The sequence below is a fragment of the Oxyura jamaicensis genome, chromosome 1, assembly GCF_011077185.1.
Source record: "Oxyura jamaicensis isolate SHBP4307 breed ruddy duck chromosome 1, BPBGC_Ojam_1.0, whole genome shotgun sequence".
Classification (NCBI taxonomy): domain Eukaryota; kingdom Metazoa; phylum Chordata; class Aves; order Anseriformes; family Anatidae; genus Oxyura; species Oxyura jamaicensis.
Window position 1 is genome coordinate 130,874,873 of NC_048893.1, and position 10,650 is coordinate 130,885,522.

General features: G+C 36.8%; 1 long non-coding RNA gene across 1 annotated transcript in view; it reads right to left on the reverse strand.

Moving 5' to 3' along the window:
* Positions 1 to 9,325, reverse strand: part of LOC118160612 — a 14,368-nt gene extending 5,043 nt beyond the window's left edge. The window contains exons 1-2 of the long non-coding RNA XR_004747599.1: positions 9,188 to 9,325; positions 3,205 to 3,209 (exon numbers count right to left, since the gene is read on the reverse strand). This is a non-coding gene — a long non-coding RNA (uncharacterized LOC118160612). The remainder of the gene's footprint in view (positions 1 to 3,204; positions 3,210 to 9,187) is intronic.
* Between the last annotated feature and the right edge of the window lie 1,325 nt (positions 9,326 to 10,650).

A 10,650-nucleotide genomic window follows, 5' to 3' on the forward strand; every position in this document is an offset into this window, starting at 1 on the left:
TTTTTTTTTTTTTTTTTTTTTTTTTTCTTTCTCACTGTTATTTTGAATTCCAGTGACTTTTTTCCAGTGACTTTTTTCATGCCTTGTTATTTTTCTGAGTAGGTGCTGAGAAAATAAATGTTCCATGTGACTTCTTCCATCTGTAGATGCTTTTTCTAAAAAAACAGCAGATTGTATTGATGGCAATATTCAGGAAAAAAAAAAAAAAAAAAAAAATCATCTGCTAATGGCATTGTTTCTGTTTGTATGTTCTCCAATATCATGTTCTTCTATCTGCTCATACTTAACAAATAATTCTTTTTGAAAAAAAAAAAAATATTTTAATACTTTAGAAAACATATAAGATCTATTGTGTTTAAAATAAATAAATAAATAAACAACTTTATTTGTAACCTTTTGCTGTTTTTTTCTTGAAATTGTTAATAAGTGCCACAGACCTACTTAATGACTTTATGAGCACCTTTATATTGAGTAAAATAATAGAAAAAAAATATAACTGGAGATGTGCAAAGCACTCCAAAATAGTCTGAATTATCAACTTTCAATGGTCCGAGAAATAGATTAATTATTCTATCTTCTCATCAAATCTTAAATCTTCAGATTTAGATAAAATAAATGCTATCCAAAAACATAGGATAGACAGTTCTAGAATTAGGAGGACATTCTACTTTAAATGAGTGGGGATCATAGAATGCATCTTGAGTTTTCATTGTACAGTAAAATGCATCAAGAATACACATGCTGAAAACTTTGAAAAAAATACTGAAAAAAAAAGTCCTCCATGGCCTCTTTCTGATCCAGAAGCTGATAAACGAGTTTTTATTCTGCAGCGGATTTTGAAAATTAACTGTGTAAAAATAGGATGAATACTTGCATCTTTACTATCTAAAACAGTTTTCTTTCACAGAGCCTTAGTGAAGAAAGTGAAAATATTTTCATTTTAGTTTTTAGTTATTTAGTATAAAAGGTCTCAACAAAAAACAGAAGGTATGGCTACCCACATTATATTTCATTTTGATAATATTAAAACTTAAATATTTCATCCTGGCAAGTCAAGAGACCTTAAATTGAATATAGAGGCTTCCAATCTAATAAGTGGATCAGTTCTTCCAGATGGCTCAAACCAGAAACCTCCATAGGAAGTCCTATAGCAGGAACCACTGAAATCAGCAGAGGATGAGCCTCATAAGAAGCAATGCAAGTGCATAAATGACCAGATCTGCCTGAGATAGCTTTCACTTCCAGTAACTCCACACAACACAGTGCCTCTCCTGTCTTGAAAGACCATCATAACAGATAGAATCTAAGTCATGGGCTAAAAGAATTCAGTGGACATTTTATGGACATTTAACAAGAGTGGTCCATAGACTACAGGAATGAAATCTGTATATTAATTGAACTGTGGCAATTAATGAGGATGTATTGGAAAGTGTGGGACCTGAGCATAACATAAGTGGTATGGAATACAAGGTGGATACTGTCAGGGATAGAGCTAATTTTCTTCATAGGGGCTTGCATGATGACATTTTTAGGAGTTTTGATGAAAACTGGTGATAACACACCAATGTTTTTAGTTATCTCATGGTACTGTTTACAGAGTCAGGGACATTTCTACTTCTCAGGCTGCTCTGCCAGTGAGGAGGCTGACGGTGCACAAAGAGCTGAGAGACAACACAGTCAGGACAGCTGACTCAGACTGGACAAAGGAATATCCCATACCACATAGTGTCATGCTCAGCAATAAAAGCTGGTGGAAAGCAGGAGGAAAGAGGGGGAAGTCAGAGTGATGGCATTTGTCTGCATAATAAACCATTACGCATGATGACCCTGCTTTCCTGGAAGTGTCTGAACACCTGCCTGATGATCGAAGTAGCAAACAAATTCCTTGTTTTGCTTTGCTCGTGCATGCAGCTTTTGCTTTACCTGGCAAACTGTCTTTATTTCAACCCATGAGGTCTCACACTTTTGCCTTTCTGATTCTCTCTCCCATCCCACCTGGGAGAGTGAGCAAGCAGCTGTGATGTACTTAGCTGCATGCAAAGGTTAAACCACAGCAATAGAGAAAGGCAGTATGGTATCAAATTGCTTCTTGAAGCTTGGGTGACATATAATAAAAAATAGCCAATATAATCTTATAAAAGATCAATCACACCAGTATGTCTGAAGAAATACCTGTCTTCCTTGGCTTGATTTTGGCTGGGGGAGATTTAATCTTCTTTATAGAGGCTCTTCTTTATAGATGCTGTGTTTTGGATTTTTGATTAAAAAGACAAGACACTGATGTTTGTTTGCAGTCAAGCAGTGCTTGCACAGTGCCAAGGACCTTTCTGCCCTACCAGAGGGGAGGCTGGGGTTGCACAAGGAGTTGAGAGGGGTCACAGCCGGGACAGATGATCCAAACTGCCCAAAGGGATATCCCATACTGTATGACATCATGCTCACTAACGAAAGCTGAGGGAAGGAATGAAGAGGGGGGTATTTGGAGTGATGGCATTTGTCTTTCCAAGAAGCTGTTACATGTGATAGAATGATGGTTTCCTGGAAATGACTGAACACCTGCCTGCCAATGGGAAGCAGTGAATGAATTCCTTGTTTTGCTTTGCTTGTGTGCACATCTTTTGCTTTAACTTGTAATCCATATTTATCTCAGCACATCACTTCTCACACTATTACCTTTCCAGTTTTCTCCCCCAGCCCACTTGGAGAGAATGATTGAGTGGCTGCATGGTGCTAAGCTGCCTGCTGGGTTAAAGCACAACATTTATGGAATTCCCTTCTGAAAGCATTTTCATAAGAGTGGAGGAAAAGCATGCCTTTGGGTGTTTTTACCTGTTGATTATGGAACTCGTAAGAAATACCTGAGTTGCCCATATTTTTCAGTCAGTGAGTTTCAACAAAATACTTCTACTCCTCAGGCTCTAATTGCTAGGCAGGATACAAGAAGGGACTATTCTCCACTTGTCCTTTAGGAAGACTAAAACAAATGTAAGCCTGACTTTTTAATGTGATGGAAAGGACAGCTCCAATTCAATCTGTTGGTTCACCCTAGTGTGGTTTAGGCTTAGACTATATCCATCAAAACCTTTAAAAAAAAAAAAAAAAAAAAGAGCAGGAGCTGTACTTATAGAAAAAGTAATACAAGATGTAACACTTATCAATGACTATTAACTGGTTTATACATATCTTCATATATAAATATCTCACAATATCTTTTACAGATGAATTTGAGGATTTAATGATTTAATCTCACACACACTTTCAGATCTCTGCAGTGAAACTGTCTGTGTGTTTTTAGTCTCTCTGAAGAAAGGCACTTTAAAAGAAGTTTCTCTTATCTTAGATGTTCACTTTACAGCAGATCAATCTTTGGGATCCTATCCAAAAGAAACTTTATTACATCTAAATAGGCATCTCCTGGAAAACACTATCAGTTATGGTTACATTTGGTCCTAAAATTTTATAGTGTTCCCTCTGAAGCCAGTGCTAAACTTTCCTTATTCTCTCTCTCTCTTTTTAAAAGTATTTTTTTTAATGGTATAACTTGGTCACCGGCTTAGAGAATGCTTTTATCCAATCTTAAATCTAAGAAATAAAATTGATCCACTAGTACTTTTAGCTTGTCTCTCTGTTAAATGCCAAATGGTTTCCTATCTGACTTGAAACCATCTTTGGCCTGCTATACTTTTAAAAATCGCAAAAAATCAGGTATCATATCACTGCCTTCAGTTCAATGTCTGGCATATTTTATTTGTCTGTTTTAGATTCTACATTTATTTCTACTAATGTTCTTTACAGTCACAAAAATAAATAATTTCATTATTTGATATTTATGGTCTTTAACTGTAGATTCATTATCTACACAATAATGTCCACATTATATTTGTCCATCTAAAGTACTATTTGGTATTATTATTATTAAAATACAGATATTTTCAAGGAGATCCAAGTCACACAATATCATTCTAAGGGCAAATAACATAATTTAACATGTATGATGATGCCAGTCCTAGCTGGGATATCTATGGATACTCTCCTAGGTATTCTACAGTGTGATGTGGAAATGTTAGAAAATGTCATGAGATATGGTTTTCAAGATGAAAGACAACACTATACTAATAGAATTAACACAATGATTAATCCTTCTTAACAGTTTGATTTCACCGCAATATAGATGTCATAAGGAACCTAGTTTTTATGTAGTCTAAACATCAGCATTAAAAAAAATAAAAAATAAAAAATAACAAACAAAAACAAAACAAAACAAACAAACAAAAAAAGAAAACAGTCATGTTCTAGACTTACCATAACAGTAAATATGTCAAATCTGGTATGTGTATTGATAGTCTAAATCTGGGGATATTGTAAGCACTGTGCATTTTCTGACCAGAGTCTCACAAAGAACTATACATATATATACATATATATATATATATGTTAATAAAGATTCTGAGAAATTGTCAATATTTCTCTGATGAAGAAACATCTAGCTTGAAATACAAGTAAATGTGAAGTCATAGTCTTTATCACTGTTAAGTCTTCGACATTGCACAAGTCAAAATAGCCATATCTGTGATCTTATACATTCTATATGTGCTGTGCTCTTTCTTATGTGACAGGCTAAGAGCACAAAGCAGACTAATAACTCACAGTACAGATGGTGTCACACTGAAAACTGTGCTGGAACTACAACAACCTATACATATAGTTTGGGGATTCTGTTAAAACTGGGATAATATCTCTTAAAATTTGCAGTAAAAGCTGGGTTATCTAATGTTGAATTGGTGGAAATTACCAGCAAAATCGACATGAGATTCTGGGTATGATCATATAGAGCAAGTTTAAATTGCCTGCAGTTATTTAAGTAGACCCTCTATAGGGTCATAGCAAATTTACAATTACATCTATAAACTAGAATTTTACTCAAATGGGAATGTAAATATTATTTAGCATGAATTGTTACACTTTTTGAAATGCTAAATTGAAATGTTAGTACAACTAGGCAAGAATGTTGTTCATTTATTTATTTATTTACTTATTTATTGTGGTGCATAGATTTACTGTTGAGAAAACACTCAAGGATTGAATGAAATATACTTAACAAACAAAATGATTGCTCCCCTCTGAAAGGGGTTACTTAGAATAACACAAGACAGCACACTGTGCACAATAGAACTAAAAAGTTAAATCATTCAGACAATAACGATGGGATTATATCCTTCCCAGAGAAAACTGAGGTACTACAATAGTCTTTTGAAAAATCAGATTCAGCAAACAGGACTGATTGAAAGCATGAATAGGATATTGACAATGCTAAGAGACATACATCATACAGTAATATAAAAAATGATACAATTCGTAATTCATTCCTACCTTAAATTCTGCATCTAATATTTTAAAGAGATATTTCAGAACTAAACACTTAGATAATAAATAAAAATTTCCACTGGTGAAGAGGATGAGGTAAAGGGCTTTATTCAGTGAAATGATGGAAAGGCTTAGATTATTTGATTTGGAGAAGGGATAATGGAGAGTAAATGTGACAGTAACATTAAAGTAAGGCTAATAGAACTGCAGGATTAATTGTGTCAAATCTCTTTATCTGATGCAAAATATAATCATGTTTTTTTCAATATGGTTCATATAACATTTGTAGCACTGAATGCTTGAAAATAAAATCTGGGACTGACATGGTAGAAAAAAAAAAAAAAATGAATGTATGAATCTGTATAAGAAGGAATAAGGATAAATGCATCTCTCACCTGGATTCTTGTCAGCATAAACATATCCAAAATAAAGAGTGACAATCACCATAATTTCTATTTATGTCATTTTGTAGGAAATGTATACTAACAAAACAATCCTGCCAAGAAGTCTCTTGATAAATTCATAGAATCATGGAATCATTTAGGTTAGAAAAGACCTCTAAGATCATCAAGTCCAACTGTTAACCTAGCGTTTCAGGTTATGTAAAATCAGGTAAAGATTTGATAAAAAACACCCTCTTAAATTAAAGATTAAATTGTAAAATGACTTTAACGTTCTTGCCTTTCCTAGTTGTGAAGTCATTTCAACTGAGAAAAAGAGTATTTGAAACTGACAAGAAAGAAAAACAATTATTGAATATTTCTCTATTATCTTTACTAAAGTCAGAATATTTCTTTAGCTTCATGAAATGCTGCATCTCCTAGATTTGCTTCCAAATGGCAGGTTTTATTAAATCTTTCAAGAATCCAAAAATGAATTCAAGTTTATCTGATTGGAACACCTTAGGGAAGTGAGCAGGTACATTCTGTTTTGGCATATTCCATGCACTTTTTTTTTTTCATGTTCAAATATCAGTAGCCTATGATTAATATAGGATAATGTAATGGAAGTGACTGCATTTCTTAAACCATGAGAATTAAACAACACAATGCAAACTGATAGTGTGCTGCCTACTCTCAGCAGTGTCTCTGGGTGGATATGTAAGTTACCATAATGGCCACTTTACAGTAAAACTGGTCACTATACCATAAAACAGACACCCACCTATTTAGACATAAATTCACACTTAAGGTTTTTGTATACAAAGTTCCTGATGGATGCTGTATGTAGAGTGTCCTCTCTTTTAAGGGCATCTGGTCAAGGTCTTTTACAATGGTCAAACACCTTCCCAATGCAAAAAAAAAAAAAAAAAAAAAAAAAAAAAAAAAAAAAAAGGTTAATAAGAAAAGGAAGAAGCCACAAATACATGCAGAGGCACAAACCGAATTAAGGGATGATGAGACAGAATTATGAGAACAAACCTGGTTTGATGCAGTGATTTATAAGAATATGTAGAATGTGAGAATGTTTATTTTTCAGTAAGGTTTCTTGTCATACAGGGATGAGAAGGGGGCAAACACATATTAAATCTGATCAATTACTCTTAACGAAGACAGCAAGAAACAAACCTGATCAGCCACACTTGATGAGCAATCAAGAAACTGCTGGCAAACTTTGAAACTGGAAAGGATGTAAACCTGATGGTTCAGGATGTTGAAAGAAAAAGGTTTTGAGTTTTTGGAATCATTTGCCAAAACCTGAACATAGAAAAAATCCTTCTGCCTCTAGCTGAGCATTTGGTTTCCTCTGATCAGACTAAAAATCTCAACAGGCCGCTTTTTCACGATTAAACCAAAATTGTCACTAAGCAAACCAGTTCTAAAGTCACATCCTTCCTTTTTAAAAGAAATGGGATTGTCATTGTCCTTTGCTTTCTAGTAATATTTACTTCCTCTGTTGGAATCGTTTTGCATACTGTTAGTAAAATTATGTGTCCTGCTTTGCTCCAAAGGGGAAGACAAGCTATGGAGTGATGTTCCTATGATTCTTACAGTCAGATCTCTCTCCTAAAGGGGAAGAAAAATCATGGAAGTAAAGCATTAAATGTTACTTGACCATCTATTTCAACTCAAAGTCCAGTCACTTTAATATACATGTACATATATAAATTTTGCTTTAAACATCTTTAGAAACTGTTTATAGGACTTTTTTATTTTTTAATAAACTATAAGCAGACAATATAGAATAGTTTTTCACAAAGAAAAAATGCATCTGATTTCCTTAAGCATCTTCATAAACACTACTTGTATATATTGAAAAGAACTATTTAGATCCATTCTGTCAAATAAAACTCTCCACAAAAACAACATGAGGCACTGATTATCTGAGCAGACATATATTTAATTATCGTTCTCTATGCTCGAATATTTTTCCTTGGACATGTCTGATTTACTGGCTACAGCAGTATCTGGGGAATGTGGGGAGAAAAAAAGAGTATGAATGTGTCACCAGTTAAAACAAGACTGATATTAATCATACATTATCCAAAGTTATATCCTAGGAAATCCAGCATTGAGTTGTTTGATTGTTGGTTTTGTTTTGACTTTTAAATTATCTAAGAAAATGCTGTTCTGTGTACATGTTTTATGAGAAATGGATTAATATAATATACTTCAGGATACCTCCTCTTGAGAAGGTGAGTGGGGTGAGTGGGTAATTACAACTGGTCATTTTCATCATGTAATGTCAAAGCGTAAATTTCAACAGTTCATTCCATCAGGGGAATTTACCATGTTACTGTGGTGGTTTTACCGTGCTCGGCAGCTGAACACCACAACCGCTCTCTCACTCCCCCTCCTCAGATGAGGAAGGGGAAGAAGTAAAGGAAAGAACAACTCACGGGTTGAGATAAGGATAATTTAATTAAAGGGAAAAAATATTATTAAGGAAATATTATTATTAATTAAACAATTCAAATAAAGGCAAAAAAGGGAAAGGAGAAGAGGGAAGGGAAAAGGGAATAACAAAACAAAACAAGTAAAGGCTATGTGGAAGTGCAGAAGAAAGAAATTACTCTCTGCTTCCCACAAATGAGAGATGCTTGACCACGTCCTTGAAGCAGGGCCTCAACGCACGTAGCTGGTGTTCAGGAGGAGGACAGACGTTTTTGCAACAAGAGCCCACCCCTCCCCTCTTCTTCCTTTTTCCACCTTTTATTGCTGAGTGTGATATCATATGGTATGGAATATCCCTTTGGTTGGTTTAGGTCAGCTGCCCTGCTCATGTTTCTCACTTTTTTTTTTTTTTTTTTTTTTTTTTTGCCCACCCCCTAGGAGGGTTAGAGAGAGTCCTGATGCTGTGCCAGCACTTCTCAGCAGCAGACACAACACTGGTGTGGTACCACTGCTGTTCTAGCTACAAGTGCAGAGCACAGCACTGTATGGGATGCTGCAGGGAAAGGTAACATCCCAGCCAGATCCAGTAGAGTTACACAGATAGATAAGTTTTTGGAAAAGGTTAAGGCAAATTTTCCCTGAAGGAAATTTATGAATCATTCAGTATCTTTTAGAGTTGCAACATGAACTATATAATACAGGTCAACAACAAAAGACATACAAATCCAAAGTCTGTCTGTAACAAATTCTTGGTCCCTTGACCAAGAATTGGTCCCTTAATTCCTACTAATTGGTGAATTCTAGCTTGGTGAATGCCCCCTTTTGATGTCCCATATTAGCCCTAATTTGAAGGCTTGTGGTGATTTAACATTGTTAGATAGAAAGGCACCACCACGCTGTTCTCTCACTTCTCCTCCTTTGAAGGATGGAGAGAAAATATGATGAAGAAAAAGCTCATGGGTTAAGATGAGTACAGGGAGATCACTTACCATCAGGCAAAACAGACTCAGCATAAGGGAGATTAGTATAATGTATTGCCTATTGATAACAGACTAAAGCAGTGAGAAACTAGAAGCAAACAAACAAACAAAAAAAAACCCTTCCCTCCCATCCATCCTTTTCTACCTTGTTCCCCCAAGTGGTGCAGGGGAACAAGGAATGGGGGTTGTGGTCAGTCCATAATGCTTCATCACTGATGTTCCTTCATCTTGATGCTCTTCTGCTTGTGGAGTCCCTCCCACAGGATGTCATCCTTCCTGAACTGATTCAATGTGGGCTTCCCACAAACTGAAGTTCTTCAAGAAGTGCTCCAGCATGGGTCTGTACCACAGGGTGCAGTCCTTCAGGAACATATTGCTCCAGCATGGGTTCCCCACAAGTGGCTGCAAGACCTCCTGCCCTACCCTGGACTCCTCTCTACAGGCTGCAGCTCTGTCCTGGAGCCTTCTACTGCAGGGGGCTCTCGATGAGCCTCAACCTCCTTAAGGCCGCATCCACCTGCTCCACTGTGGCTTCCTCTGTGGCTGCAGTGTGGAGATCTGCTCTGCCATGGTACCTATGAGCTGCAGGGAGACAGCCTGCTCCACCATGGTCCTCTACATGGACCACAGGGGAACTTGTGCTTTGGCACCTGGGTCACCTCCTGCACCTCCCATTCTTCTCCACTGATCTTAGTGTCAGCAAGGATGTCTCTATCAGCATGTACTCATGTCTCTCTCCCAGGTGTTGTTCACAGCAGTTTATTTCATTTCTTTGATCTCTCACAGGGGCACAACTATCATCTCTTACTGGCTCATCTTTGGCCAGCAGCAGGTCTCCTTTGAAGCCGGATGGAATTGGCTGTTATCTAACGTGGCAGAAGCCACCTCATCACAGAGGTCACCCCTGCAGCTCCGCTGCTACCAAAACTTGATCACATAAACTTAGTATAGCTCCATATAATGCCTGTCTCCTTAACTGATTCTGTGCATATAGTTTTCCTCTAGTAAAGTAAAAATATGTTTTCTGTTGTGGTTTAACCCGGCTGGCAGCTAAACACCACACAGCCGTTCACTCACCCTCCCCCCTCCCTCTTTGGGATGGGGGAGAGAAACGGGAAAGTGAAGCCTGTGAGTTGAGATAAAGACAGTTTATTAAGATAGAAAATAATAATGATAATAATAATAATATGTACAAACAAGTGATGCACAATGCAATTGCTCACCACCCGCTGACCGATGCCCAGCCCAACCCCGAGCAGCCGGCCCCCCACCCCGGCTAGCCACCCCTATATATTGTTTAGCATGACGTCAGATGGTATGGAATACTCCTTTGGCCAGTTTGGGTCAGCTGTCTTGGGTCTGTCCCCTCCTAGCTCTTGCTGCACCCCCAGCCTGCCCGCTGGCAGGACAGAGTGAGAAGCTGAAAAGTCTTTGGCTTAGTATAAGCAGTGCTCTGCAGCAATTAAAACATC